This window comes from Pseudophryne corroboree, chromosome 7, assembly GCF_028390025.1.
Source record: "Pseudophryne corroboree isolate aPseCor3 chromosome 7, aPseCor3.hap2, whole genome shotgun sequence".
NCBI lineage: Eukaryota > Metazoa > Chordata > Amphibia > Anura > Myobatrachidae > Pseudophryne > Pseudophryne corroboree.
Window position 1 is genome coordinate 410885750 of NC_086450.1, and position 26864 is coordinate 410912613.

Genomic DNA, 26864 nt, shown 5'->3' on the forward strand with positions numbered 1-26864 from the left:
TCTCATGCTACCACTAGAGTGAAAGCACCGCCAGCTTTCAAAAGTGACCAAAACATCAGCCAGAAAGCATAGGAGCTGAGAAGTGGTCTGTGGTCACCACCTGCAGAACAACTCCTTTATTGGGGGTGTCTTGCTAATTGCCTATAATTTCCACCTGTTGTCTATTCCATTTGCACAACAGCATGTGAAATTGATTGTCAATCAGTGTTGCTTCCTAAGTAGACAGTTTGATTTCACAGAAGTGTGATTGACTTGGAGTTACATTGTGTTGTTTAAGTGTTCCCTTTATTTTTTTTGAGCAGTATATATATATATATATATATATATATACACACACACACACACACACACATACAGTGGGGCAAAAAAGTATTTTGACAGCCACCGATCGTGCAAGTTGACCCACTTAAAAAGATGAGAGAGGTCTGTAATTTCCATCATAGGTATACTTCAACTGTGAGAGACAGAATCTGAAAAAAAAAACCCTAGGAAATCACATTGTATGATATTTAAACAATTTATTTGCATATTCTTGCGGAAAATAAATATTTGGACAATCAAAACATTTAACTCAATACTTTGTAATATAACCTTGGTTGGCAATTACAGAGGTCAAATGTTTCCTGTAGTTCTTGACAAGGTTTGCACACACTGTAGCAGGTATTTTGGCCCACTCTTCCATGCAGATCTTCTCTAGATCTGTCATGTTTTGGGGCTGTCGCCGGGCAACACGGACTTTCAACTCCCTCCACAGATTTTCTATTGGGTTGAGGTCTGGAGACTGGCTAGGCCACTCCAGGACCTTCTTACGGAGCCACTCCACTCCTTAGTTGCCCGGGCGGTGTGTTTGCGGTCATTGGGGGTAATTCTGAGTTGATCGCAGCAGCAAGTTTGTTAGCAATTGGGCAAATCCATGTGCACAGCAGGGGGGGGGGGGGGGGGGGCAGATATAACATTTGCAGAGAGAGTTAGATTTGGGTGGGTTATTTTGTCTCTGTGCAGGGTAAATACTGGCTGCTTTATTCTTACACTGCAATCTAGATTTCAGTTTGAATACACCCCACCCAAATCTAACTCTCTCTGCACATGTTATATCTGTCCCCCCCTGCAGTGCACATGGTTTTGCCCAACTGCTAACAAATTTGCTGTTGCGATCAACTCAGAATTAGGCCCTTTGTCATGCTGGAAGACCCAGCCACGTTCCATCTTCAATGCTCTTAATGAGAGAAGGAGGTTTTCGAGCAAAATCTCACGATACATGGCCCCATTCATCCTCTCCTTAATACGGATCAGTCGTCTTGTCCCCTTTGCAGAAAAGCAGCCCCAAAGCATGATGTTTCCACCCCCATGCATGCTTCACGGTGGGTATGGTGTTCTTGGGATGCCATTCATCATTCTTCTTCCTCCAAACACGGCGAGTGGAGTTTATACCAAAAAGTTACATTTTGTTCTCATCTGACCACATTACATTCTCCCAGTCCTCCTCTGGATCATCCAGATGGTCACTGGCAAACTTTAGATGGGCCTGGACATGTGCTGGCTTAAGCAGGGGGCCCTTTCGGGCGCTGCAGGATTTCAATCCATGACAATGTAGTGTGTTACTAATGGTAACCTTTGTGACTGTGGTCCCAGCTCTCTTGAGGTCATTGACCAGGTTCCCCCGTGTAGTTCTGGGCTGATTCCTCACTGTTCTCAAGATCACTGATACCCCACGAGGTGAGATCTTGCATGGAGCCCCAGGTTGCGGGAGATTGTCAGTGATCTTGTATTTCTTGCATTTTTTAATAATTGCGCCAACAGTTGATCTCTTCTCATGAAGCTGCTTGCCTATTGTTGAGTAGCTCATCCCAGCCTTGTGCAGAGCTACAATTTTGTCCCTGGTGTCTTTACACAGCTTTCTGGTCTTGGCCATGGTGGAGAGGTAGCAGTCTGACTGTTTGAGGGTGTGGACAGGTGTCTTTTATACAGATAACCAGTTCAAACAGGTGCCATTAATACAGGTAATGAGTGTAGGGTAGAAGAGCTTCTTAGAGAAGAAGTAACAGGTCCATGAGAGCCAGAAATCTTGCTGCTTGGTAGGTGTCCAAATATTTATTTTCCACAAGAATATACAAGTAAATTGTTTAAAAATCATACAATGTAATTTCCTGGGTTTTTCTCTTATGTCCTAGAGGATGCTGGGGTCCACATTAGTATCATAGGGTATAGATGGGTCCACCAGGAACCATTGGCACTTTAAGAGTTTGAGAGTGTGGGCTGGCTCCTCCCTCTATGCCCCTCCCACCAGACTCAATTTAGAAAATGTGCCCGGAGGAGCCGGTCACAGCTACGGGAGCTCTCCAGAGTTTCCCTAGTAAAATTTATTTTAGAGTTTATTATTTTACAGGGAGGCTGCTGGCAACAGGCTCCCTGCTTCGTGGGACTAAGGGAGGGAGTAGTGTCTGCCCTGCGGGGTCTGAGCCACTATCTCCGCTGACAGGACACTGAGCTCCTGAAGGGATAGATCGTTCCCCGCCACAGTTGTTCGCTCACCCCAGCAGCATGCCGCCACCTCCTTACAGAGCTGAAGATCAGTGGCGAGTGAGTCACTGACCCCCCTAGCAAACGGGGGGCCGGTGTGAAGATGGCGGCATCAGGGTAGGCGCGCAGTATTAACTGCGCTCCGGAGGCTCAGCGGTACATAGTGGCGCCCAGCGGTACATAGGGGCGCCCTGAGCCAGCGCCTACACTGGTCACACAGCCTGTCGGGGTCCCGGGATATCAGCCAGCATAAATCCTCAGGCCAGTATAATCCTATGAAGAGCGGGAAGACAGCACCATTTTTGGGGCGGAGCTTCTCAGAGTGGACCCAGCAGCATTCAGCGCCATTTTCCTGCCTGTACAGCGCTGTCCAGGAAGAGCAAGTCCCTCCAAAGCAACTCCAGCTATCTCTCACGGTACCAGGGGGTTGTAGAAGGTGAGGAGGAGGCTGCAAGACGACTGTGTAACCTATTAAGGTGCACAGTCAGCGCTGATAGGGGGTCTCCCTTTATATTAAAAGCGCTCTGTGTGGGTTGGCTCCAATCTCTGTGTCTCTCTTGCCATTCTTGAGGGTGAAACTTTGTCCTCCCCTGTGTGTGTGTGTGTGGAGTGTCTGTGGTCTACAACTCAGTCTTTACAGAACTCTATGGCAGTCTGGCCCAGTTCTGGTACATCAGGGCTCCCCGCTGTATATTCACATAAACGTGCTTTTGCACAGATCATGCAGGATGATACCGATTCTGATACTACAGACGGTGATGGGGATGTGTTGCGGGGGGCAGCATCTCTTGAAAAAAGGGGTGCAGTTGATGATTGAGGCTATTAGGGATGTGTTGAATATTGCTGATACAACACCTGAGCAGGTTGCGGAGGCTTACTTCACTGAAAATAAGAAAGCCTCGCTAACCTTCTCTGTGTCAAAGGCATTAAATGCTATTTTTGAAAAGGCTTGGGAAAACCCAGATAAAAAATTCCAGATACCTAAAAGGGTTCTGGTGGCATTTCCTTTCCCGGTAGAGGATAGGAAAAAATGGGAAAACCCGCTTATTGTTGACGCGTCAGTATCCAGACTCTCAAAATAGGTGGTTTTACCTGTTCCAGGATCTACCGCCTTGAAAGAGCCGGCTGATCGTAAAATTGATAATACGCTCAAATCCATGTACACGGCTTCTGGGGCAGTACTACGTCCCACTATTGCCAGTGCTTGGATTGCCAAAGCTATAGTAAAGTGGTCAGGCACGTTACTTGAGGACTTGGATACTATGGAGAAATGTGATGTTGAATTGTTTTTATGTAACATTCAGGATTCAGCAGGATTTCTGGTGGAATCCATGAAAGACCTGGGTTCCATGGCTGCGGGAATTTCTTCCATGGCAGTATTAGCTTGTCGAGGACTGTGGTTGCACCAGTGGTCTGCCGACGTGGAATCCAGGAGAAGTGTGGAGACTCTACCGGAAGCGTTAGATGCGTGGATCTCTACGGCTATGGCTGGTAAGTCACCCTTTCTCCCCTCAGCTACACCTGCTCCGAAGAAACCCTTTTCTTCAGTTACATCACAGACCTTTCGGTCTACCAAGCCCAGAAAGGCCAAGCCGTCCAACACCTTCTTTCGGGGAGGTTGGCCCAAGTGCAAGAAACCTGCTGCTGCAGGTTCCCTGGAACAGAAACCTGCTTCAGGTACACCAAAGTCCTCCGCATGACGGTGGACTGCACGCCCCGGAGGTGGGGCCGGTGGGAGTGAGACTCAGACATTTCAGTCATGTCTGGGTGTCCTCCGGCCTGGATCCCTGGGTGTAAGATATTGTGTCCCAGGGGTACAGGCTGGAATTTCAAAATCTCCCTCCTCACCGATTTTTCAGATCAGGCTTGCCAGCTCTGCAGGCAGACAGGACTGTCCTGCAAGAAGCCGTCCAGAAGTTGGTGGAGGCACATGTCATTGAGCTAGTACCGCCTCATATGCAAAACAAGGTTTACTATTCGTACCTTTTCGTGGTACCGAAACCGGATGGTTCGATCAGGCCCATTCTGAACTTAAAAACACTAAACCCCTTTCTGAGGAAGTTCAAGTTCAAAATGGAGTCTCTAATGGCAGTGATATCAAGTCTGAAGGAGGGGGAAATCTTCGATTCGCAGTTTTGGACTGTCACTTTCAGTTCTAGGCCCTCCCATTTGGCCTCTCCACAGCACCGAGGGTATTCACCAAGGTGATGGCGGAAATGAGGATTCTCCTCCGCAGACAGGGGGTGAACATAATTCCGTATCTGGACGATCTGTTGATAAAGGCATCGTCTAAAGAGAAGCTGTTACGGTCCATAGCACTCACGACCCAGCTTCTCAGGGAACATGGGGGGTCATTCCAAGTTGATCGCTCGCTAGCAGTTTTTAGCAGCCGTGCAAACGCTAAGCCGCCGCCCACTGGGAGTGTATATTAGCTTAGCAGAAGTACGAACGAATACATCGCAGAGCGGCTACTAATAAACATTTTGCAGTTTCAGAGTAGCTCCAGACCTACTCAGCGCTTGCGATCACTTCAGACTGTCCAGTTCCGGATTTGACGTCACAAACACACCCTGCGTTCGCCCAGCCACGCCTGCGTTTTTCCTGGCATGCCTGCGTTTCCCTGAACACTCCCTGAAAACGGTCAGTTGACACCCAGAAACGCCCACTTCATGACAGTCAATCTGCGGCGGCCATTGCGAATGAAAAGCTTTGCTAGACCTTGTCTGAAAATACATCGGCTGTTGTGAAAGTACATCGCGCGTGCGCATTGCGCCGCATACGCATGCACAGAAGTGCCGCTTTTTCACTTAATCGCTGTGCTGTGAACATTTTTATCTAGCGATCAACTCGGAATGACCCCCATGGTTGGATCCTGAATCTTCGAAAATCACGTTTGGAACCAACCAGGAGGTTGTCCTTTCTGGGAATGATCCTCGACATGGAGGTGCAGAGGTTGTTTCTCCCAGAGGAAAAGGCGTTGGTGATTCAGACGATGGTCTGGGATGTCCTGAAGCCAGCCCGGGTGTCAGTTCATCAGTGCATTCGCCTTCTGGGGAAGATGGTGGCCTCTTACGAGGCTCTGCAATACGGGAGGTTTCACGCGCGGTCCTTCCAACTGGATCTCCTAGACAAGTGGTCGGGATCCCATCTAAACATGTACCAGAAAATACGTCTGTCGCCAAAGGCCAGGATTTCACTCCTCTGGTGGCTGCAATTACCTCACCTTCTGGAGGGCCGCAGGTTCGGGATTCAGGACTGGATCCTTCTAACCACGGATGCAAGTCTCCGGGGCTGGGGTGCAGTCACTCAAGGGGTAAGCTTCCAAGGAAGGTGGTCAAGTCTGGAAGCCGGCCTGCCGATAAACATTCTGGAACTAAGAGCCGTCTACAACGGTCTTCTCCAAGTGGCCCATCTTCTGAGAAATCGGGCCATTCAAGTGCAGTCGGACAATGTGACAACAGTGGCTTACATAAACCGACAGGGCAGAACGAAGAGCAGAGCTGCAATGGCAGAGGTAACAAGATTCATCCTCTGGGCAGAAAAGCACGCGTTGGCGCTGTCAGCAGTCTTCATTCCGGGAGTAGACAACTGGGAAACGGACTTCTTCAGCAGACACGATCTCCATCCAAGGGAGTGGGGTCTCCACCCGGAGGTGTTCAAGGAGGTAACATCTTTGGGGTGTACCCCAAATCAACATGATGGCCTCTCGTCTCAAAAAGAAGCTTCGGCGGTATTGTTCCAGGTCGAGGGACCTGCAAGCAGTGGCGGTGGACGCCCTAGTGACTCCGTGGGTGTTCAAGTCGGTGTACGTGTTTCCTCCACTTCCACTCATCCCAAGAGTTCTAAAACTTGCAAGGAGAACAAGGGTTCAAGCGATCCTCATTGCTCCAGACTGGCCAAGAAGGGCTTGGGTAAGTGGATCTTCTGGATCTACTGCAAGAAGAGCCAAGGCCTCTTCCTCTTCGGGAGGACCTGCTGCAGCAGGGGCCGTTCGCCTATCAAGACTTACCGCGGCTACGTTTGATGGCATGGAGGTTGAACGCCTGATACTAGCTCGAAGGGGCATTCCGAACAAGGTTATTCCTACCCTGATACAGGCTAGGAAAGGAGTAACGTCTAAACATTACCATTGACTTTGGAAAAAATATGTATCTTGGTGTGAGACCAAGAAATTTCCTGCGGTGGAGTTTCAACTGGAGTTAAAACTGAGTTTCAGACCTTTTTGAAGGGAGTTCTGCACATTCAACCTCCCTTTGTACCGCCTACGGCGCCTTGGGACCTTAACGTGGTGTTGCAGTTCCTCCAATCGGACTCTACAGGAGGTTGAGGTCAAATTTCTTACGTGGAAGGCTGTCATGTTGTTGGCCTTAGCTTCTGCTAGACGTGTGTCAGACTTGGGGGCTTTGTCTTGTAAAAGCCCATACTTGATCTTCCACGAGGATAGGGCTGAACTCCGGACATGTCAGCAGTTTCTTCCGAAGGTTTTGTCGGCATTTCATATCAACCAACCTATTGTGGTGCCAGTGACTACTGACTCCTCAATTTCATCAAAGTCCTTGGATGTTGTAAGGGCTTTGAAAATCTATGTGAGGAGGACTGCTCGTCGCAGAAAATCGGACTCTCTGTTTGTCCTGTATGATCCCAAGAAAATTGGGTGTCCTGCTTCTAAGCAGATGATCTCTCGCTGGATCAGGTTCACTATCCCGCATGCGTATTCTATGGCAGGCTTGCCGTGTCCTACGTCTGTCAAGACCCACTCTACTCGTAAGGTGGGGCCTTCCTGGGCGGCTGCCCGGGGTGTCTCGGCATTACAACTTTGTCGAGCTGCAACTTGGTCTGGGTCGAACACGTTTGCAAAGTTCTACAAGTTTCGATACTTTGGCCACTGATGATCTGAAGTTCAGTCAATCAGTTTTGCAGGAGCCTCCGCGCTCTCCCTCCCGTTCTGTGAGCTTTGGTACATCCCCATGGTACTAATGTGGACCCCAGCATCCTCTAGGACGTAGGAGAAAATAGGATTTTGGTTACCTACCGGTAAATCCTTTTCTCGTAGTCCGTAGAGGATGCTGGACGCCCGCCCAGCGCTTCGTTTTCCTGCTTTCATTATTTGGTTCAGTACAACTTCGTTTTAGTTGAGTACTGCATTGTTACTTGGTAAGTAATGTGTCAGCAGTTGCTGAGTTTTCAAGCTAAATTAGCTTGATGTGCCTTGTATGTGTGAGCTGGTGTGAATCTGCCCCTATCTGTGTTAAATCCTTCTCTTGAAGATGTCTGTCTCCTCGGGCAGAGTTTGTAGACTGAGTCTGGTGGGAGGGGCATAGAGGGAGGAGCCAGACCACACTCTCAAACTCTTAAAGTGGCAATGGCTCCTGGTGGACCCGTATATATCCCATGGTACTAATGTGGACCCCAGCATCCTCTACAGACTACGAGAAAAAAGATTTACCGGTAGGTAACCAAAATCCTATTTTTTTTTTCAGATTCTGTCTCTCACAGTTGAAGTGGATGGAAATTACAGACCTCGCTCATCTTTTTAAGTGGATCAACTTGCACAATCAGTGGCTGTCCAAATACTTTTTTGCCCTACTGTATACGTGTGTGTGTGTGTGTGTGTGTGTGTGTGTGGTGGTGGTGGTGGTGGTGGTGGTGGTTGTGGGGGGGCACCTTGACATGACCATGCTCCGGGTGTCATGTCTCCCCGCTACGTCTCTGGGAGCACACATGCGAATGTCTGCGAGTTTCATGAAACAACTAATTGGATTGATCCCTATAACTACATACCCTTATCACAGTCTAGCACTGCAATATAATTCAACAATATCCTATTAACAATCTTACGCATAATGTGACTGATTCCGAGTTTGGAGGTGGGGGAGATGTAACGTGTGTTACAGTATATGTGATGGGTGTGTTCAAATGCAAATCTAAATTGCTTTGTGAAAATAAAGCTGCCCAGAATTTCTAGGCTACATGCAGAAGCAGTATTTACCCCATACTTATCTACTTTTTCTGTCTCCTCTCCGGTAGTCACTGCTGTATACTTCGAGGGCCAGAGCCAGGACGTCATTAGGCCCCGAAGCGCGGCTTTTTACTGTGGATCACTGTACTCCACAGGGCCGGATTAAGCCCTTGGGGGGCCCAGGGCACACAAGACAGAGGGCCTCCCCACCAGCAACCACCCCCCGCAGGGGCAAAAGAAGGATTCGGAAGGGGGGTTTCCTTTGAAGCACGCATGTGTATTTGTGTGTGTGTGCAGAGGCAGAACTCTGGGAGGCAACGGAGTCATCTGCCGCCGGGCTCCTGCTCTGAAGGGGGGCACCTCTCCTCCCATTCTGTGACTTCATTAAATTAAGTTAATTGATACAGTAGCTGCCGCTATCTTTTCAGTAGCTGACTTCCTCACTGGTCCCTGCACCTTACAAATCACACCCTCTTTATTATACTGAATATACACATTTTACAAGTGTCATAGCCAGGATTAGAAACCACAACCTATTACACTGGAAGCAGACACCTTACTGATGAAGCTGATTGCTCCTGTACAGGAAATATGAGCATTTTAACTATATGAAGATACTTCTCTGACAATTACACGTAACTTCATATAGTTAGAATTCTCATACTTCCTCTACAGGAGCAAATAGCTCCATCAGTAAAGTGTCTGCTGTCAGTGTAACAGGTCATGGCTTCTAATCCTGGGTATGACTGCTAAGAAATGTGTGAATTAAAATAAAAGACAATTAAATGTATAAATACAGTATATACATTTTTTTCAGAACACTCCATACACAGCTAGTGATGAGCACCGGAAATTTTTCGGGTTTTGTGTTTTGGTTTTGGGTTCGGTTCCGCGGCCGTGTTTTGGGTTCGAACGCGTTTTGGCAAAACCTCACCGAATTTTTTTTGTCGGATTCGGGTGTGTTTTGGATTCGGGTTTTTTCTTCTTCAAAAAACCCTAAAAAACAGCTTAAATCATAGAATTTGGGGGTCATTTTGATCCCAAAGTATTATTAACCTCAATAACCATTATTTCCACTCATTTTCAGTCTATTCTGAACACCTCACACCTCACAATATTATTTTTAGTCCTAAAATTTGCACCGAGGTCGCTGGATGACTAAGCTCAGCGACCCAAGTGGCCGACACAAACACCTGGCCCATCTAGGAGTGGCACTGCAGTGTCACGCAGGATGGCCCTTCCAAAAAACACTCCCCAAACAGCACATGACGCAAAGAAAAAAAGAGGCGCAATGAGGTAGCTGTGTGAGTAAGATAAGCGACCCAAGTGGCCGACACAAACACCTGGCCCATCTAGGAGTGGCACTGCAGTGTCACGCAGGATGGCCCTTCCAAAAAAACACTCCCCAAACAGCACATGACGCAAAGAAAAAAAGAGGCGCAATTAGGTAGCTGTGTGAGTAAGATAAGCGACCCAAGTGGCCGACACAAACACCTGGCCCATCTAGGAGTGGCACTGCAGTGTCACGCAGGATGGCCCTTCCAAAAAACACTCCCCAAACAGCACATGACGCAAAGAAAAAAAGAGGCGCAATGAGGTAGCTGTGTGAGTAAGATAAGCGACCCAAGTGGCCGACACAAACACCTGGCCCATCTAGGAGTGGCACTGCAGTGTCACGCAGGATGACCCTTCCAAAAAACACTCCCCAAACAGCACATGACGCAAAGAAAAAAAGAGGCGCAATTAGGTAGCTGTGTGAGTAAGATGAGCGACCCAAGTGGCCGACACAAACACCTGGCCCATCTAGGAGTGGCACTGCAGTGTCACGCAGGATGGCCCTTCCAAAAAACACTCCCCAAACAGCACATGACGCAAAGAAGAAAAAAAAGAGGCGCAATGAGGTAGCTGTGTGAGTAAGATAAGCGACCCAAGTGGCCTACACAAACACCTGGCCCATCTAGGAGTGGCACTGCAGTGTCACGCAGGATGGCCCTTCAAAAAACTAGTCCCCAAACAGCACGTGACGCAAAGAAGAAAAAAAAGAGGCGCAATGAGGTAGCTGTGTGACTAAGCTAAGCGATCCTAGTGGCCAACACAAACACCTGGCCCATCTAGGAGTGGCACTGCAGTGTCACGCAGGATGGCCCTTCCAAAAAACACCCCCCAAACAGCACATGACGCAAAGAAAAATGAAAGAAAAAAAGAGGTGCAAGATGGAATTGTCCTTGGGCCCTCCCACCCACCCTTATGTTGTATAAACAGGACATGCACACTTTAACCAACCCATCATTTCAGTGACAGGGTCTGCCACACGACTGTGACTGAAATGACGGGTTGGTTTGGACCCCCACCAAAAAAGAAGCAATTAATCTCTCCTTGCACAAACTGGCTCTGCAGAGGCAAGATGTCCACCTCATCATCATCCTCCGATATATCACCGTGTACATCCCCCTCCTCACAGATTATCAATTCGTCCCCACTGGAATCCACCATCTCAGCTCCCTGTGTACTTTGTGGAGGCAATTGCTGCTGGTGAATGTCTCCACGGAGGAATTGGTTATAATTCATTTTAATAAACATCATCTTCTCCACATTTTCTGGATGTAACCTCGTACGCCGATTGCTGACAAGGTGAGCGGCGGCACTAAACACTCTTTCGGAGTACACACTTGTGGGAGGGCAACTTAGGTAGAATAAAGCCAGTTTGTGCAAGGGCCTCCAAATTGCCTCTTTTTCCTGCCAGTATAAGTACGGACTGTCTGACGTGCCTACTTGGATGCGGTCACTCATATAATCCTCCACCATTCTTTCAATGGGGAGAGAATCATATGCAGTGACAGTAGACGACATGTCCGTAATCGTTGTCAGGTCCTTCAGTCCGGACCAGATGTCAGCATCAGCAGTCGCTCCAGACTGCCCTGCATCACCACCAGCGGGTGGGCTCGGAATTCTGAGCCTTTTCCTCGCACCCCCAGTTGCGGGAGAATGTGAAGGAGGAGATGTTGACAGGTCGCGTTCCGCTTGACTTGACAATTTTGTCACCAGCAGTTCTTTGAACCCCAGCAGACTTGTGTCTGCCGGAAAGAGAGATCCAAGGTAGGTTTTAAATCTAGGATCGAGCACGGTGGCCAAAATGTAGTGCTCTGATTTCAACAGATTGACCACCCGTGAATCCTTGTTAAGCGAATTAAGGGCTCCATCCACAAGTCCCACATGCCTAGCGGAATCGCTCTGTGTTAGCTCCTCCTTCAATGTCTCCAGCTTCTTCTGCAAAAGCCTGCTGAGGGGAATGACCTGACTCAGGCTGGCAATGTCTGAACTGACTTCACGTGTGGCAAGTTCAAAAGGTTGCAGAACCTTGCACAACGTTGAAATCATTCTCCACTGCGCTTGAGACAGGTGCATTCCACCTCCTATATCGTGCTCAGTTGTATAGGCTTGAATGGCCTTTTGCTGCTCCTCCAACCTCTGAAGCATATAGAGGGTTGAATTCCACCTCGTTACCACTTCTTGCTTCAGATGATGGCAGGGCAGGTTCAGGCGTTTTTGGTGGTGCTCCAGTCTTCTGTACGTGGTGCCTGTACGCCGAAAGTGTCCCGCAATTCTTCTGGCCACCGACAGCATCTCTTGCATGCCCCTCTCGTTTTTTAAATAATTCTGCACCACCAAATTCAAGGTATGTGCAAAACATGGGACGTGCTGGAATTTGCCCAGATTTAATGCACACACAATATTGCTGGCGTTGTCCGATGCCACAAATCCACAGGAGAGTCCAATTGGGGTAAGCCATTCTGCGATGATCTTCCTCAGTTGCCGTAAGAGGTTTTTAGCTGTGTGCGTATTCTGGAAAGCGGTGATACAAAGCGTAGCCTACCTAGGAAAGAGTTTGCGTTTGCGAGATGCTGCTACTGGTGCCGCCGCTGCTGTTCTTGCGGCGGGAGTCCATACATCTACCCAGTGGGCTGTCACAGTCATATAGTCCTGAGCCTGCCCTGCTCCACTTGTCCACATGTCCGTGGTTAAGTGGACATTGGGTACAACTGCATTTTTTAGGACACTGGTGAGTCTTTTTCTGAGGTCTGTGTACATTTTCGGTATCGCCTGCCTAGAGAAATGGAACCTAGATGGTATTTGGTACCGGGGACACAGTACCTCCAACAAGTCTCTAGTTGGCTCTGCAGTAATGATGGATACCGGAACCACGTTTCTCACCGCCCAGGATGCCAAGGCCTCAGTTATCCGCTTTGCAGCAGGATGACTGCTGTGATATTTCATCTTCCTCGCAAAGGACTGTTGGACAGTCAATTGCTTGGTGGAAGTAGTAAAAGTGGTCTTACGAGCACGACTTCCCCTCTGGGATGACCATCGACTCCCAGCAGCAACAACAGCAGCGCCAGCAGCAGTAGGCGTTACACGCAAGGATGCATCGGAGGAATCCCAGGCAGGAGAGGACTCGTCAGAATTGCCAGTGACATGGCCTGCAGGACTATTGGCATTCCTGGGGAAGGAGGAAATTGACACTGAGGGAGTTGGTGGGGTGGTTTGCGTGAGCTTGGTTACAAGAGGAAGGGATTTACTGGTCAGTGGACTGCTTCCGCTGTCGCCCAAAGTTTTTGAACTTGTCACTGACTTATGATGAATGCGCTGCAGGTGACGTATAAGGGAGGATGTTCCGAGGTGGTTAACGTCCTTACCCCTACTTATTACAGCTTGACAAAGGCAACACACGGCTTGACAAATGTTGTCCGCATTTCTGTTGAAATACTTCCACACCGAAGAGCTGATTTTTTGGGTATTTTCACCAGGCATGTCAATGGCCCTATTCCTCCCACGGACAACAGGTGTCTCCCCGGGTGCCTGACTTAAACAAACCACCTCACCATCAGAATCCTCCTGGTCAATTTCCTCCCCAGCGCCAGCAACACCCATATCCTCCTCATCCTGGTGTACTTCAACACTGACATCTTCAATCTGACTATCAGGAACTGGACTGCGGGTGCTCCTTCCAGCACTTGCAGGGGGCGTGCAAATGGTGGAAGGCGCATGCTCTTCACGTCCAGTGTTGGGAAGGTCAGGCATCGCAAACGACACAATTGGACTCTCCTTGTGGATTTGTGATTTCGAAGAACGCACAGTTCTTTGCTGTGCTTTTGCAAGCTTGAGTCTTTTCATTTTTCTAGCGAGAGGCTGAGTGCTTCCATCCTCATGTGAAGCTGAACCACTAGCCATGAACATAGGCCAGGGCCTCAGCCGTTCCTTGCCACTCCGTGTGGTAAATGGCATATTGGCAAGTTTACGCTTCTCCTCCGACAATTTTATTTTAGATTTTTTAGTCCTTTTTTTACTGATATTTGGTGTTTTGGATTTTACATGCTCTGTACTATGACATTGGGCATCGGCCTTGGCAGACAACGTTGCTGGCATTTCATCGTCTCGGCCATGACTAGTGGCAGCAGCTTCAGCACGAGGTGGAAGTCGATCTTGATCTTTCCCTATTTTTGGAACCTCAACATTTTTGTTCTCCATATTTTAATAGGCACAACTAAAAGGCACCTCAGGTAAACAATGGAGATGGATGGATACTAGTATACTTATGGATGGACGAGCGACTGCCGACACAGAGGTAGCTACAGCCGTGGACTACCGTACTGCGTCTGCTGCTAATATAGACTGGATGATAATGATATAAAAAAAATATATATATCACTACTGGAGCCGGACAGGTATATATTATATAATGACGGACCTGCTGGACACTGTCAGCACTGCAGACTCCTAAAGTAAGCTACTAGTATCAAGAAGATAGAAAAAAAAAAAAAACACCACAGGTAGGTGGTATACAATTATGGATGGACGAGCGACTGCCGACACAGAGGTAGCTACAGCCGTGGACTACCGTACTGCGTCTGCTGCTAATATAGACTGGATGATAATGATATAAAAAATATATATATATCACTACTGCAGCCGGACAGGTATATATTATATAATGACGGACCTGCTGGACACTGTCAGCAGAATGCGTTTATAGAATAAAAACACCACACGACGAGTGTTTAACTTTTTCAGGCAGACAATCACAATATACTGGTGGTCAGACAGTGGTCACTGGTCAGTCACACTGGCAGTGGCACTCTGGCAGCAAAAGTGTGCACTGTTAAATAATATGTACTCCTGCTACTGCTCCCCAGTCTCCCCCACAATTAAGCTGTGTGAGCACTGAGCACTCAGCACAGTCAGATATACATAGATGATGCAGCACACTGAGGCTGAGCACAGATATGGTATACTGTTACTGTGTCACTGTGTATCGTTTTTTTTCAGGCAGAGAACGGATTATATTAAATAATAATATAATAAAACTGCACTGGTGGTCACTGGTCAGTCACTAGTAAACTCTGCACTCTCTGAGTACTCCTAAGCTCCAGTAAATCAAGTGTCTCACTCTCACTCTCTCTCTTCTAATCTAAATGGAGAGGACGCCAGCCACGTCCTCTCCCTATGAATCTCAATGCACGTGTGAAAATGGCGGCGACGCGCGGCTCCTTATATAGAATCCGAGTCTCGCGATAGAATCCGAGCCTCGCGAGAATCCGACAGCGGGATGATGACGTTCGGGCGCGCTCGGGTTAGCCGAGCAAGGCGGGAAGATCCAAGTCTGCCTCGGATCCGTGTAAAAAGGCTGAAGTTCGGGGGGGTTCGGATTCCGAGGAACCGAACCCGCTCATCACTAATACACACACACAAATATTTATCTTAATATAGGAAATAGGGGGGCACCAACATGTATCTTGCCCCCGGGCAACTGGGACGAACTTACGCCACTGTGTGTGTGTGTATAAACACACAGACACACACACACACACATTACATAGAACTCATGCACCCCCATACACACAAATACATACACATAAAACACATACACACATATACACGAATAGAACATATATACAGTATACACAGATAGAACACATACACACATAGAACACAAACTGTGCGTACACTTACACTAAAGCCTGCCCCGAGGAAAGGGGTGAGCATGCCGCAGCCAGGACATATTGCTGGGAGCCAGGGGCACAGTTCACCATTAGGCCCCGCCCCCACAGAAAAAAATGCCGTGATTCGTGGGTCGGCGGGGAGGGGGCGGAGCCAACATGACATGATTCTATAACAATTAGCTTATATTACTTCCGTCCCCTCTGCTCCGACCACCGAATCACGGCATACCCCCGCACAAAGCCTGCCACCGGCAACAGGAGCTGTCGGGGGAAAGGCTCCATGCTGCAGTGGGGAGAATCCATGCTGCAGCTCGGATCAGGAACTGATACAGGCAGCAATCTCCAGCCTCCGCTGCAGCCAGGAGAGCGGCTGCTGGCAGCGGAGGCTGGAGAGGGGACAGCAGCACCACCAGAGCGAGGCAGCTTTGGCGGGGGCCCTATGACAGGGGGGCCCGGGGTACTGTCCCCCTGCCCTGCCCCCCCCTTAATCCGGCTCTGGTACTCCAAACCATTTGTTATTATATGCTACAACGTTCTATGAGCCCATTAGACATGAAGCAGTGAAAAGTGTGGAGAAGCGAGACAGTCGAAAAGTTGCCCCTGGCAACCAATCAGCATTGAAGTAACATTTATAATTGCATACTATACAATTGTACGGATCATCTGATTGGTTGCCATGGGCAACTTCTCCACTCTTTTCACTGCTTCATGAACAGACCCCTAGGAGACAACACAGTGCTGTTATTTTGCAATTGTTTCTTATATGCGTGACATAGCGGTCACAGTATAGCTCTGGAGTGCATAGAGAGTGCCAAGCTCATACAGACACACATAGGGGCCTATTTAACAAAAAGTGCAGTCCAGTCTTGAAAATTACCATTCGTTATTACTGCCTATTGTGGCAACAAGGAATTAAGGTGTTTTTTTCCGGGGCAATTTATCAAAGATCTCTTGCCAGGACAGAAGCTTCAATAAGAAACTGCCCTGGTGAAGATCTTGGTGATAAGGTAACAACTACCATCACCTTTACAGATCTGGAGAGTGAGTGAGACAGCTCAGCAGGATGAATTCATGTCTCAGTCTCTGGCACTGCCAGTGTCTATAACTCAGATGAGGTACTGTGTACTGCAAGTATATGTCTTTTGTGGGGGCCAATGTGTTGGTGGGGTTTTTCACTGTGGCGTACCAATAATTTATTCCCCCCCCCCCCCCCCCCCCCCATGTGAGTGGGCAGTGTGTGTGTGTGGTTTTTTTTCCAGGCGGGGGTGCCAGTGTGTTGTTGTTGTTTTTTTGTAATTCTGTGGGGGGGCCAGTATGTGTTTTATAGGGTGTTTTATTTTTCCTGTGGGGGGCCAGTATGTGTTTTATTTTTACTGGTTTTTTTTCCACTGTGGCGGATCAATGTTTCCCCCCCATGTGAGTGGTGTGTGTGTGTGTTGTTGTTTTTTTGGTGGGAGCCGGTGTGTGTTTTTTTTCTGTGGGGTGGCCAGTGTATGTTTATTTTTTTTCCTGTGGGGGCCAGTGTGTGTTTTATTTTTCCTGTGAGGGGCCAGTGTGTGCTTTATTTTTTTCCTGTGTGCGGCCAGTGTGTGTTTTATAGTGGGGTTTTTTTCCTGTGGGGGGAGTGTGTGTTTTATTTTATTTTTCTGTTGGGGGTCAGTGTGTGTTTTATAGTGTGTTTAAATTTTCCTGTCGGGGCCAGTGTGTGTGTGTGTGTGTGTGTGTGTGTGTTTTCTGTGGGGGCCAGTGTGTGTTTTATTTTTCCTGTGGGGGGGCTAGTGTGTGTTTTATAGTGTGTTTTATTTCTCCTGTGGGGGGGCCAGTGTGTGTTTTATAGTGTGTGTTATACTTTTTCTGCGGGGGCCAGTGTGTGTGGTTTTTTTTCCACTGTGGCAGACCAATGTGGTTTTTTTTTTTTTGTTTGGTTTCTTCCCCATGTGAGTGCCCAATGTGTGTGTGTGTTTTTTTTTTTTCATGTGGGAGCCGGTGTGTATTTTTTATTCTGTGGGGGTCCAGTGTGTGCTTTATTTTTTTTTCCTGTGGGGGGGCCAGTGTGTGTTTTATTTTTCTGTGAGGGGCCAGTGTGTGCTTTGTTTTTTTCCTGTGGGGGGGCCAGTGTGTTTTATTTTTTTCCTGTGGGGTGCCAGTGTGTGTTTTATTTTTCCTGTGGGTGTGGGGGGGGGGCAGTGTGTGTTTTATTTTTTCCTGTGGGGGGCCAGTGTGTATTGTCACACTTGGCTTGAGTTGGGGATATGACGACTGATAATTGTCGGGAGCAGCTATCGACAAAGGAAGGAAACGAGGTGGCTGAATGTAATTCTTACTCATGGATTGAAGACTTGGGCCCCAAGAAGTAGAGAGGTAGGCAGTGGGGACAATGACAGAGAATGATACACTGAAGAAAGATTAATTCAGTTTTAATGAGACCTCAATCATACACAATGACTAGGAGATAAGTCTGAGTGAATTCTGAAAGACGAAATGTTCGTGACTTGTAAACGATACTGAAGAATACTGAATGAAGAAGTGACTTGTGATTTGTAAATGATGCTGAAGAACACTGAATGAAGAGACGACTTGTGATTTGTAAACAATGCTGAAAAACACTGAATGAAGAGGTGACTTGTGATTTGTAAATGATGCTGAAGAACACTGAATGAAGAGATGACTTGTGATTTGTAAACGATGCTGAAAAACACTGAATGAAGAGGTGATTTGTAAACGATGCTGAAGAACACTGAACGAAGAGGTGACTTGTGATGTGTACCGGGCAGTGACAACAGAACCAGGATACCAGGGGTTAACCTGGAAGCGCAGCGCTTGAGCACCTTACAGCAGCAAGTAACTTGAAGCACTGGCACCATAGCTAAGCATCAACCCCTTTTTATAAGGGAAGACTGCACCGGATTGGCTGGATGCGAATTAGGATACCTAGGATACCTATTGGCTTGGCTTGGTCTCCAACATGGCTCCCTGCACAGAGGACATAAGTGGAACCAGCACACAGCCTTTACCTCTGGCCTTAGCCTCCCAGATACCGCACTGCAGCAACAGGACACATGGAAACAGACACCTCCATCTGCCATTCTCTGCTCCCCAGGACCCAGATCCCGGCCTTCAGACACCCGGCAGCAGCACCGGAGGACCTCGCCTCCACTGCTCCTATCCGTATGTATGTTTTAAAGTGTGTTTTATTTTTCCTGTGGGGGGGCAGTGTGTGTTTGATTTTTTTCCCTGTGGGGGGACCAGTGTGTGTTTTATAGTGTGCGCTATAATTTTCCTGTAGGGGCCTTTGTGTGTGTGTGTGTGTGTGTGTGTGTGTGTGTGTGTGTGTGTGTGTGTGTGTGTGTGTGTGTTTCCTGTGGTGATCAGTGTGTGTTTTATTTTTCCTGTGTGTGTGTGTGTGTGGGGGGGGGGGGGGGCGCTGTGTGTTTTATTTTTCCTGTGAGGGACCAGTGTGTATGTGGGTGTGTGTGACTGTGTGTGTGTGTGTTTTCCTGTCGTCAGCAATGGGGCACATTCAGTTGCTCACTGCGCATCTCCAGCTCTGCCCCGAGCTGTTCAATTATTGTCGTTACTCGTTGCAGTAGGCCCCAGAGGTTGCACTTAATGTGTTTTTTTCCTCACAGGCTCAGGAGCTCCAAAGAAGAATCTGTGTTAAGTGCACCATCTGGGGCTTACCCCGTGCAGTAATTTCATAGCTCCGGGTACTTAAGATTAAAGCTAGAGCTTCGGGTGTAAAGGCCCATAGCTAATTTAATCTACCCCTATGTGTGGGATTATTTTTCCTGTCGGGGGACATGTTTTCTTCTTTTAATAGGATTCATAATGTACATAGGGGGTAATTCCAAGTTGATCGCAGCAGCAAGTTTGTTAGCAATTGGACAAAACCATGTGCACTGCAGGTGTGACAGATATAACATTTGCAGAAAGAGTTAGATTTGGGTGGGTTATTTTGTTTCTGTGCAGGGTAAATACTGGCTGCTTTATTTTTACACTGCAATTTAGATATCCGTTTGAATGCATCCCACCCAAATCTAACTCTCTCTGCACATGTTATATCTGCCTCCCCTGCAGTGCACATGGTTTTGCCCAACTGCTAAAAAAATTCCTGCTGCAATCAACTTGGAATTACCCCCATAGTTGGATTGAGGAGGGAGGCACTCCAAAAGTTCTTGAGGCAGGATGTGAGTAGACCTGGGGCCGGCCCTATGAAGATGGCGGTAGCCAACAGGACCAAGATTGATAATTATGAGCCGGGATTGCAGTCTGCAGCACAAGCTTTTTGCCAGAAATAAATTGCAGCAACATGTGAGGGGGCAGCAGCGGGCTTAGCAAGGCAAGGCAAAGGAGCTTAATGGGGAGAGTTTCTAGCTTTGATTAGTGGAAGAGCAGAGTGGCCAGAATGCAGGGCCGGAGCTTCCACTAGGCAGCTTTAGGCAGCTGCCTAGGGGCGCTGGGACCTGAGGGGGCGGCCTACTACAGCTGCCTAAAAAAGGTAGCATAGTCCTACCTTTCACAGCCACTGTAATCCCCCAGAATGCGTATTTTACAGTAGCCGTGACTGCTAAGCTCCCGTATTGCAGCCTCCAGCTTCACCTCCAACCGGCACAGGCAGTAACTTTGACAGCTCCTGGAGTCCTGGCTGGGGGTGACATGCAGCACTGCTCTTCATTCCAGGCTCTTTCACAGACTACTCAGTTCCAACCCTGCACTGCAGTCTGCAGATAAGGTGGCTGCACAGTGCATTCTCTGCATTGATAAAGAAAGAGGGCGAGAGCAGCAGTGTGGCGAGGGGGTGGGGGGAGGGGGGAGATGAGGAGCAGGCATGCACACAGACTGGGGGGATGAGCAGCAGCATGCACGCAGATTTGGGGGGGGGGGGGGGGTAGAACAGCAGACATTTAACAGAGTAGGGGGGAGGGGGTGAGAGCAGCATGCCTTTCATCTGAAGGGTGGGTAGGGGGAAGGGGCAGAAGGCAGAAGTTTTGCCTAGGGTGCCGCGAAACCTTGCACCTGCCCTGCCAGAATGGAGAGTGGCCGGCTGGCCATTATTACAAGAGGAAAGTAGACTGGAAATAAGGGGTAGGAAACAGTCAGTCCTAAATGTTCTGATACTGCTGCTAGTGTTGTTCTGTGTGTGTATAAGACTACCTCTGAACCATCCTGATTTTTGTGGGACAGTCCTGTTTTTCAGGCACTCTTCAACCCGTGGGCCCCAGTGTCCTTTTATGGTGAAAGGTTGGGAGGTCACTCTGTCATCCTTGCCCTGCTTCAGTAAATGGATGTTGTGCCCATGCTTGCGCAACCCATACTCTATGGAGGGAGGCTGGGGCAGCTCAGGAAGGGCATTCCCCTTAACTTGTGTGTAATGGGGTCCTGAATCCTGTTCCGGTATGAATGGTCGACCATGTTATGGTCGACAGTCATTAGGTCGACCACTATTGGTCGACATTGACATGGTCGACATGGACACATGGTCGACACATGAAAATGGTCGACACATGAAAAGGTCGACATGAGTTTTAACTTTTTCTGGTGTCGTTTTTTGCGTAAAGTGACTGGGAACCCCAATTAGTGCACCGCGTCCCCTCGCATGGCTCGCTTCGCTCGCCATGCTTCGGGCATGGTGCCTTCGCTTCGCTCGGCACACTTTACCGTTCCAATCGTAGTCCATGTGGATCGTAAAGTATGGAAAAGTTCCCCAAAAGAAAAAAAAAGTTAAAAAAAATCATGTCGACCTTTTCATGTGTCGACCTTTCATGTGTCGATCATTTTCATGTGTCGACCATGTGTCCTTAGAGATGAGCGCAGGAAATTTTTCGGGTTTTGTGTTTTGGTTTTGGGTTCGGTTCCGCGGCCGTGTTTTGGGTTCGACCGCGTTTTGGCAAAACCTAACCGAATTTTTTTTGTCGGATTCGGGTGTGTTTTGGATTCGGGTGTTTTTTTCAAAAAACACTAAAAAACAGCTTAAATCATAGAATTTGGGGGTCATTTTGATCCCAAAGTATTATTAACCTCAAAAACCATAATTTACACTCATTTTCAGTCTATTCTGAATACCTCACACCTCACAATATTATTTTTAGTCCTAAAATTTGCACCTAGGTCGCTGGATGACTAAGCTAAGCGACCCTAGTGGCCGACACAAACACCGGGCCCATCTAGGAGTGTCACTGCAGTGTCACGCAGGATGTCCCTTCCAAAAAACCCTCCCCAAACAGCACATGACGCAAAGAAAAAAAGAGGCGCAATGAGGTAGCTGTGTGAGTAAGATAAGCGACCCTAGTGGCCGACACAAACACCGGGCCCATCTAGGAGTGGCACTGCAGTGTCACGCAGGATGTCCCTTCCAAAAAACCCTCCCCAAACAGCACATGACGCAAAGAAAAAAAGAGGCGCAATGAGGTAGCTGTGTGAGTAAGATAAGCGACCCTAGTGGCCGACACAAACACCGGGCCCATCTAGGAGTGGCACTGCAGTGTCACGCAGGATGTCCCTTCCAAAAAACCCTCCCCAAACAGCACATGACGCAAAGAAAAATTAAAGAAAAAAGAGGTGCAAGATGGAATTGTCCTTGGGCCCTCCCACCCACCCTTATGTTGTATAAACAGGACATGCACACTTTAACCAACCCATCATTTCAGTGACAGGGTCTGCCACACGACTGTGACTGAAATGACGGGTTGGTTTGGACCCCCACCAAAAAAGAAGCAATTAATCTCTCCTTGCACAAACTGGCTCTACAGAGGCAAGATGTCCACCTCATCATCATCCTCCGATATATCACCGTGTACATCCCCCTCCTCACAGATTATCAATTCGTCCCCACTGGAATCCACCATCTCAACTCCCTGTGTACTTTGTGGAGGCAATTGCTGCTGGTCAATGTCTCCACGGAGGAATTGATTATAATTCATTTTAATGAACATCATCTTCTCCACATTTTCTGGATGTAACCTCGTACGCCGATTGCTGACAAGGTGAGCGGCGGCACTAAACACTCTTTCGGAGTACACACTTGTGGGAGGGCAACTTAGGTAGAATAAAGCCAGTTTGTGCAAGGGCCTCCAAATTGCCTCTTTTTCCTGCCAGTATAAGTACGGACTGTGTGACGTGCCTACTTGGATGCGGTCACTCATATAATCCTCCACCATTCTTTCAATGGTGAGAGAATCATATGCAGTGACAGTAGACGACATGTCCGTAATCGTTGTCAGGTCCTTCAGTCCGGACCAGATGTCAGCATCAGCAGTCGCTCCAGACTGCCCTGCATCACCGCCAGCGGGTGGGCTCGGAATTCTGAGCCTTTTCCTCGCACCCCCAGTTGCGGGAGAATGTGAAGGAGGAGATGTTGACAGGTCGCGTTCCGCTTGACTTGACAAGGCTGGCAGTGTCTGAACTGACTTCACGTGTGGCAAGTTCAAAGGGCATCAGAACCTTGCACAACGTTGAAATCATTCTCCACTGCACTTGAGACAGGTGCATTCCACCTCCTATATCGTGCTCAATTGTATAGGCTTGAATGGCCTTTTGCTGCTCCTCCAACCTCTGAAGCATATAGAGGGTTGAATTCCACCTCGTTACCACTTCTTGCTTCAGATGATGGCAGGGCAGGTTCAGTAGTTTTTGGTGGTGCTCCAGTCTTCTGTACGTGGTGCCTGTACGCCGAAAGTGTCCCGCAATTCTTCTGGCCACCGACAGCATCTCTTGCATGCCCCTGTCGTTTTTAAAAAAATTCTGCACCACCAAATTCAAGGTATGTGCAAAACATGGGACGTGCTGGAATTTGCCCATATTTAATGCACACACAATATTGCTGGCGTTGTCCGATGCCACAAATCCACAGGAGAGTCCAATTGGGGTAAGCCATTCCGCGATGATCTTCCTCAGTTGCCGTAAGAGGTTTTCAGCTGTGTGCGTATTCTGGAAAGCGGTGATACAAAGCGTAGCCTGCCTAGGAAAGAGTTGGCGTTTGCGAGATGCTGCTACTGGTGCCGCCGCTGCTGTTCTTGCGGCGGGAGTCCATACATCTACCCAGTGGGCTGTCACAGTCATATAGTCCTGACCCTGCCCTGCTCCACTTGTCCACATGTCCGTGGTTAAGTGGACATTGGGTACAACTGCATTTTTTAGGACACTGGTGAGTCTTTTTCTGACGTCCGTGTACATTCTCGGTATCGCCTGCCTAGAGAAGTGGAACCTAGATGGTATTTGGTAACGGGGGCACACTGCCTCAATAAATTGTCTAGTTCCCTGTGAACTAACGGCGGATACCGGACGCACGTCTAACACCAACATAGTTGTCAAGGCCTCAGTTATCCGCTTTGCAGCAGGATGACTGCTGTGATATTTCATCTTCCTCGCAAAGGACTGTTGGACAGTCAATTGCTTACTGGAAGTAGTACAAGTGGGCTTACGACTTCCCCTCTGGGATGACCATCGACTCCCAGCAGCAACAACAGCAGCGCCAGCAGCAGTAGGCGTTACACGCAAGGATGCATCGGAGGAATCCCAGGCAGGAGAGGACTCGTCAGAATTGCCAGTGACATGGCCTGCAGGACTATTGGCATTCCTGGGGAAGGAGGAAATTGACACTGAGGGAGTTGGTGGGGTGGTTTGCGTGAGCTTGGTTACAAGAGGAAGGGATTTACTGGTCAGTGGACTGCTTCCGCTGTCGCCCAAAGTTTTTGAACTTGTCACTGACTTATTATGAATGCGCTGCAGGTGACGTATAAGGGAGGATGTTCCGAGGTGGTTAACGTCCTTACCCCTACTTATTACAGCTTGAAAAGGCAACACACGGCTTGACACCTGTTGTCCGCTTTTCTGTTGAAATACCTCCACACTGAAGAGCTGATTTTTTTGGTATTTTCACCAGGCATGTCAACGGCCATATTCCTCCCACGGACAACAGGTGTCTCCCCGGGTGCCTGACTTAAACAAACCACCTCACCATCAGAATCCTCCTGGTCAATTTCCTCCCCAGCGCCAGCAACACCCATATCCTCCTCATCCTGGTGTACTTCAACACTGACATCTTCAATCTGACTATCAGGAACTGGACTGCGGGTGCTCCTTCCAGCACTTGCAGGGGGCGTGCAAATGGTGGAAGGCGCATGCTCTTCACGTCCAGTGTTGGGAAGGTCAGGCATCGCAACCGACACAATTGGACTCTCCTTGTGGATTTGGGATTTCGAAGAACGCACAGTTCTTTGCGGTGCTTTTGCCAGCTTGAGTCTTTTCAGTTTTCTAGCGAGAGGCTGAGTGCTTCCATCCTCATGTGAAGCTGAACCACTAGCCATGAACATAGGCCAGGGCCTCAGCCGTTCCTTGCCACTCCGTGTGGTAAATGGCATATTGGCAAGTTTACGCTTCTCCGACGACAATTTTATTTTAGGTTTTGGAGTCCTTTTTTTACTGATATTTGGTGTTTTGGATTTGACATGCTCTGTACTATGACATTGGGCATCGGCCTTGGCAGACGACGTTGCTGGCATTTCATCGTCTCGGCCATGACTAGTGGCAGCAGCTTCAGCACGAGGTGGAAGTGGATCTTGATCTTTCCCTAATTTTGGAACCTCAACATTTTTGTTCTCCATATTTTAATAGGCACAACTAAAAGGCACCTCAGGTAAACAATGGAGATGGATGGATACTAGTATACAATTATGGATGGACTGCCGAGTGCCGACACAGAGGTAGCTACAGCCGTGAACTACCGTACTGTGTCTGCTGCTAATATAGACTGGTTGATAATGAGATGTAGTATGTATAAAGAAGAAAGAAAAAAAAAACCACGGGTAGGTGGTATACAATTATGGATGGACTGCCGAGTGCCGACACAGAGGTAGCTACAGCCGTGGACTACCGTACTGTACTGTGTCTGCTGCTAATATAGACTGGATGATAATGAGATGTAGTATGTATAAAGAAGAAAGAAAAAAAAAACACGGGTAGGTGGTATACAATTATGGATTGACTGCCGAGTGCCGACACAGAGGTAGCTACAGCCGTGAACTACCGTACTGTGTCTGCTGCTAATATAGACTGGTTGATAATGAGATGTAGTATGTATAAAGAAGAAAGAAAAAAAAAACCACGGGTAGGTGGTATACAATTATGGATGGACTGCCGAGTGCCGACACAGAGATAGCTACAGCCGTGGACTACCGTACTGTACTGTGTCTGCTGCTAATATAGACTGGATGATAATGAGATGTAGTATGTATAAAGAAGAAAAAAAAAACACGGGTAGGTGGTATACAATTATGGATGGACTGCCGAGTGCCGACACAGAGGTAGCTACAGCCGTGGACTACCGTACTGTACTGTGTCTGCTGCTAATATAGACTGGATGATAATGAGATGTAGTATGTATAAAGAAGAAAGAAAAAAAAAACCACGGGTAGGTGGTATACAATTATGGATGGACTGCCGAGTGCCGACACAGAGGTAGCTACAGCCGTGAACTACCGTACTGTGTCTGCTGCTAGTATAGACTGGATGATAAATAATGATATAAAATATATATATATATCACTACTGCAGCCGGACAGGTATATATTATATAATGAGGGACCTGCTGGACACATAGAATAAAAAAACACCACACAAGTCACACGACGAGTGTACTTTTTCAGGCAGACAATCACAATATACTATACTGGTGGTCAGTGTGGTCAGGTCACTGGTCACAGTGGTCAGTGGTCAGTCACACTGGCAGTGGCACTCTGGCAGCAAAAGTGTGCACTGTTTAATATGTACTCCTGGCTCCTGCTATAACCTATAACTGCTCCCCAGTCTCCCCCACAATTAAGCTGTGTGAGCACAGTCAGATATTATACATAGATGATGCAGCACACTGGGCTGAGCACAGATTTGGTATGTGAGTGTGACTGAGTCACTGTGTATCGTTTTTTTCAGGCAGAGAACAAGAACAGAACGGATTATTAAATAATAATAAATTATAAAACTGCACTGGTGGTCAGGTCACTGGTCATCAGTCACTAGTATAACTCCTCCTAAGCTCCAGTAAGTAAATGAAGTGTCTCACTCTCACTCTCCTATCTATTTTAATTTCTAAACGGAGAGGACGCCAGCCACGTCCTCTCCCTATCAATCTCAATGCACGTGTGAAAATGGCCGCGACGCGCGGCTCCTTATATAGAATCCGAGTCTCGCGGTAGAATCCGAGCCTCGCGAGAATCCGACAGCGTGATGATGACGTTCGGGCGCGCTCGGGTTAACCGAGCAAGGCGGGAAGATCCGAGTCGCTCGGACCCGTGTAAAAAAACATGAAGTTCGGGCGGGTTCGGATTCAGAGAAACCGAACCCGCTCATCTCTAGTGTCCATGTCGACCATGTCAATGTCGACCAATAGTGGT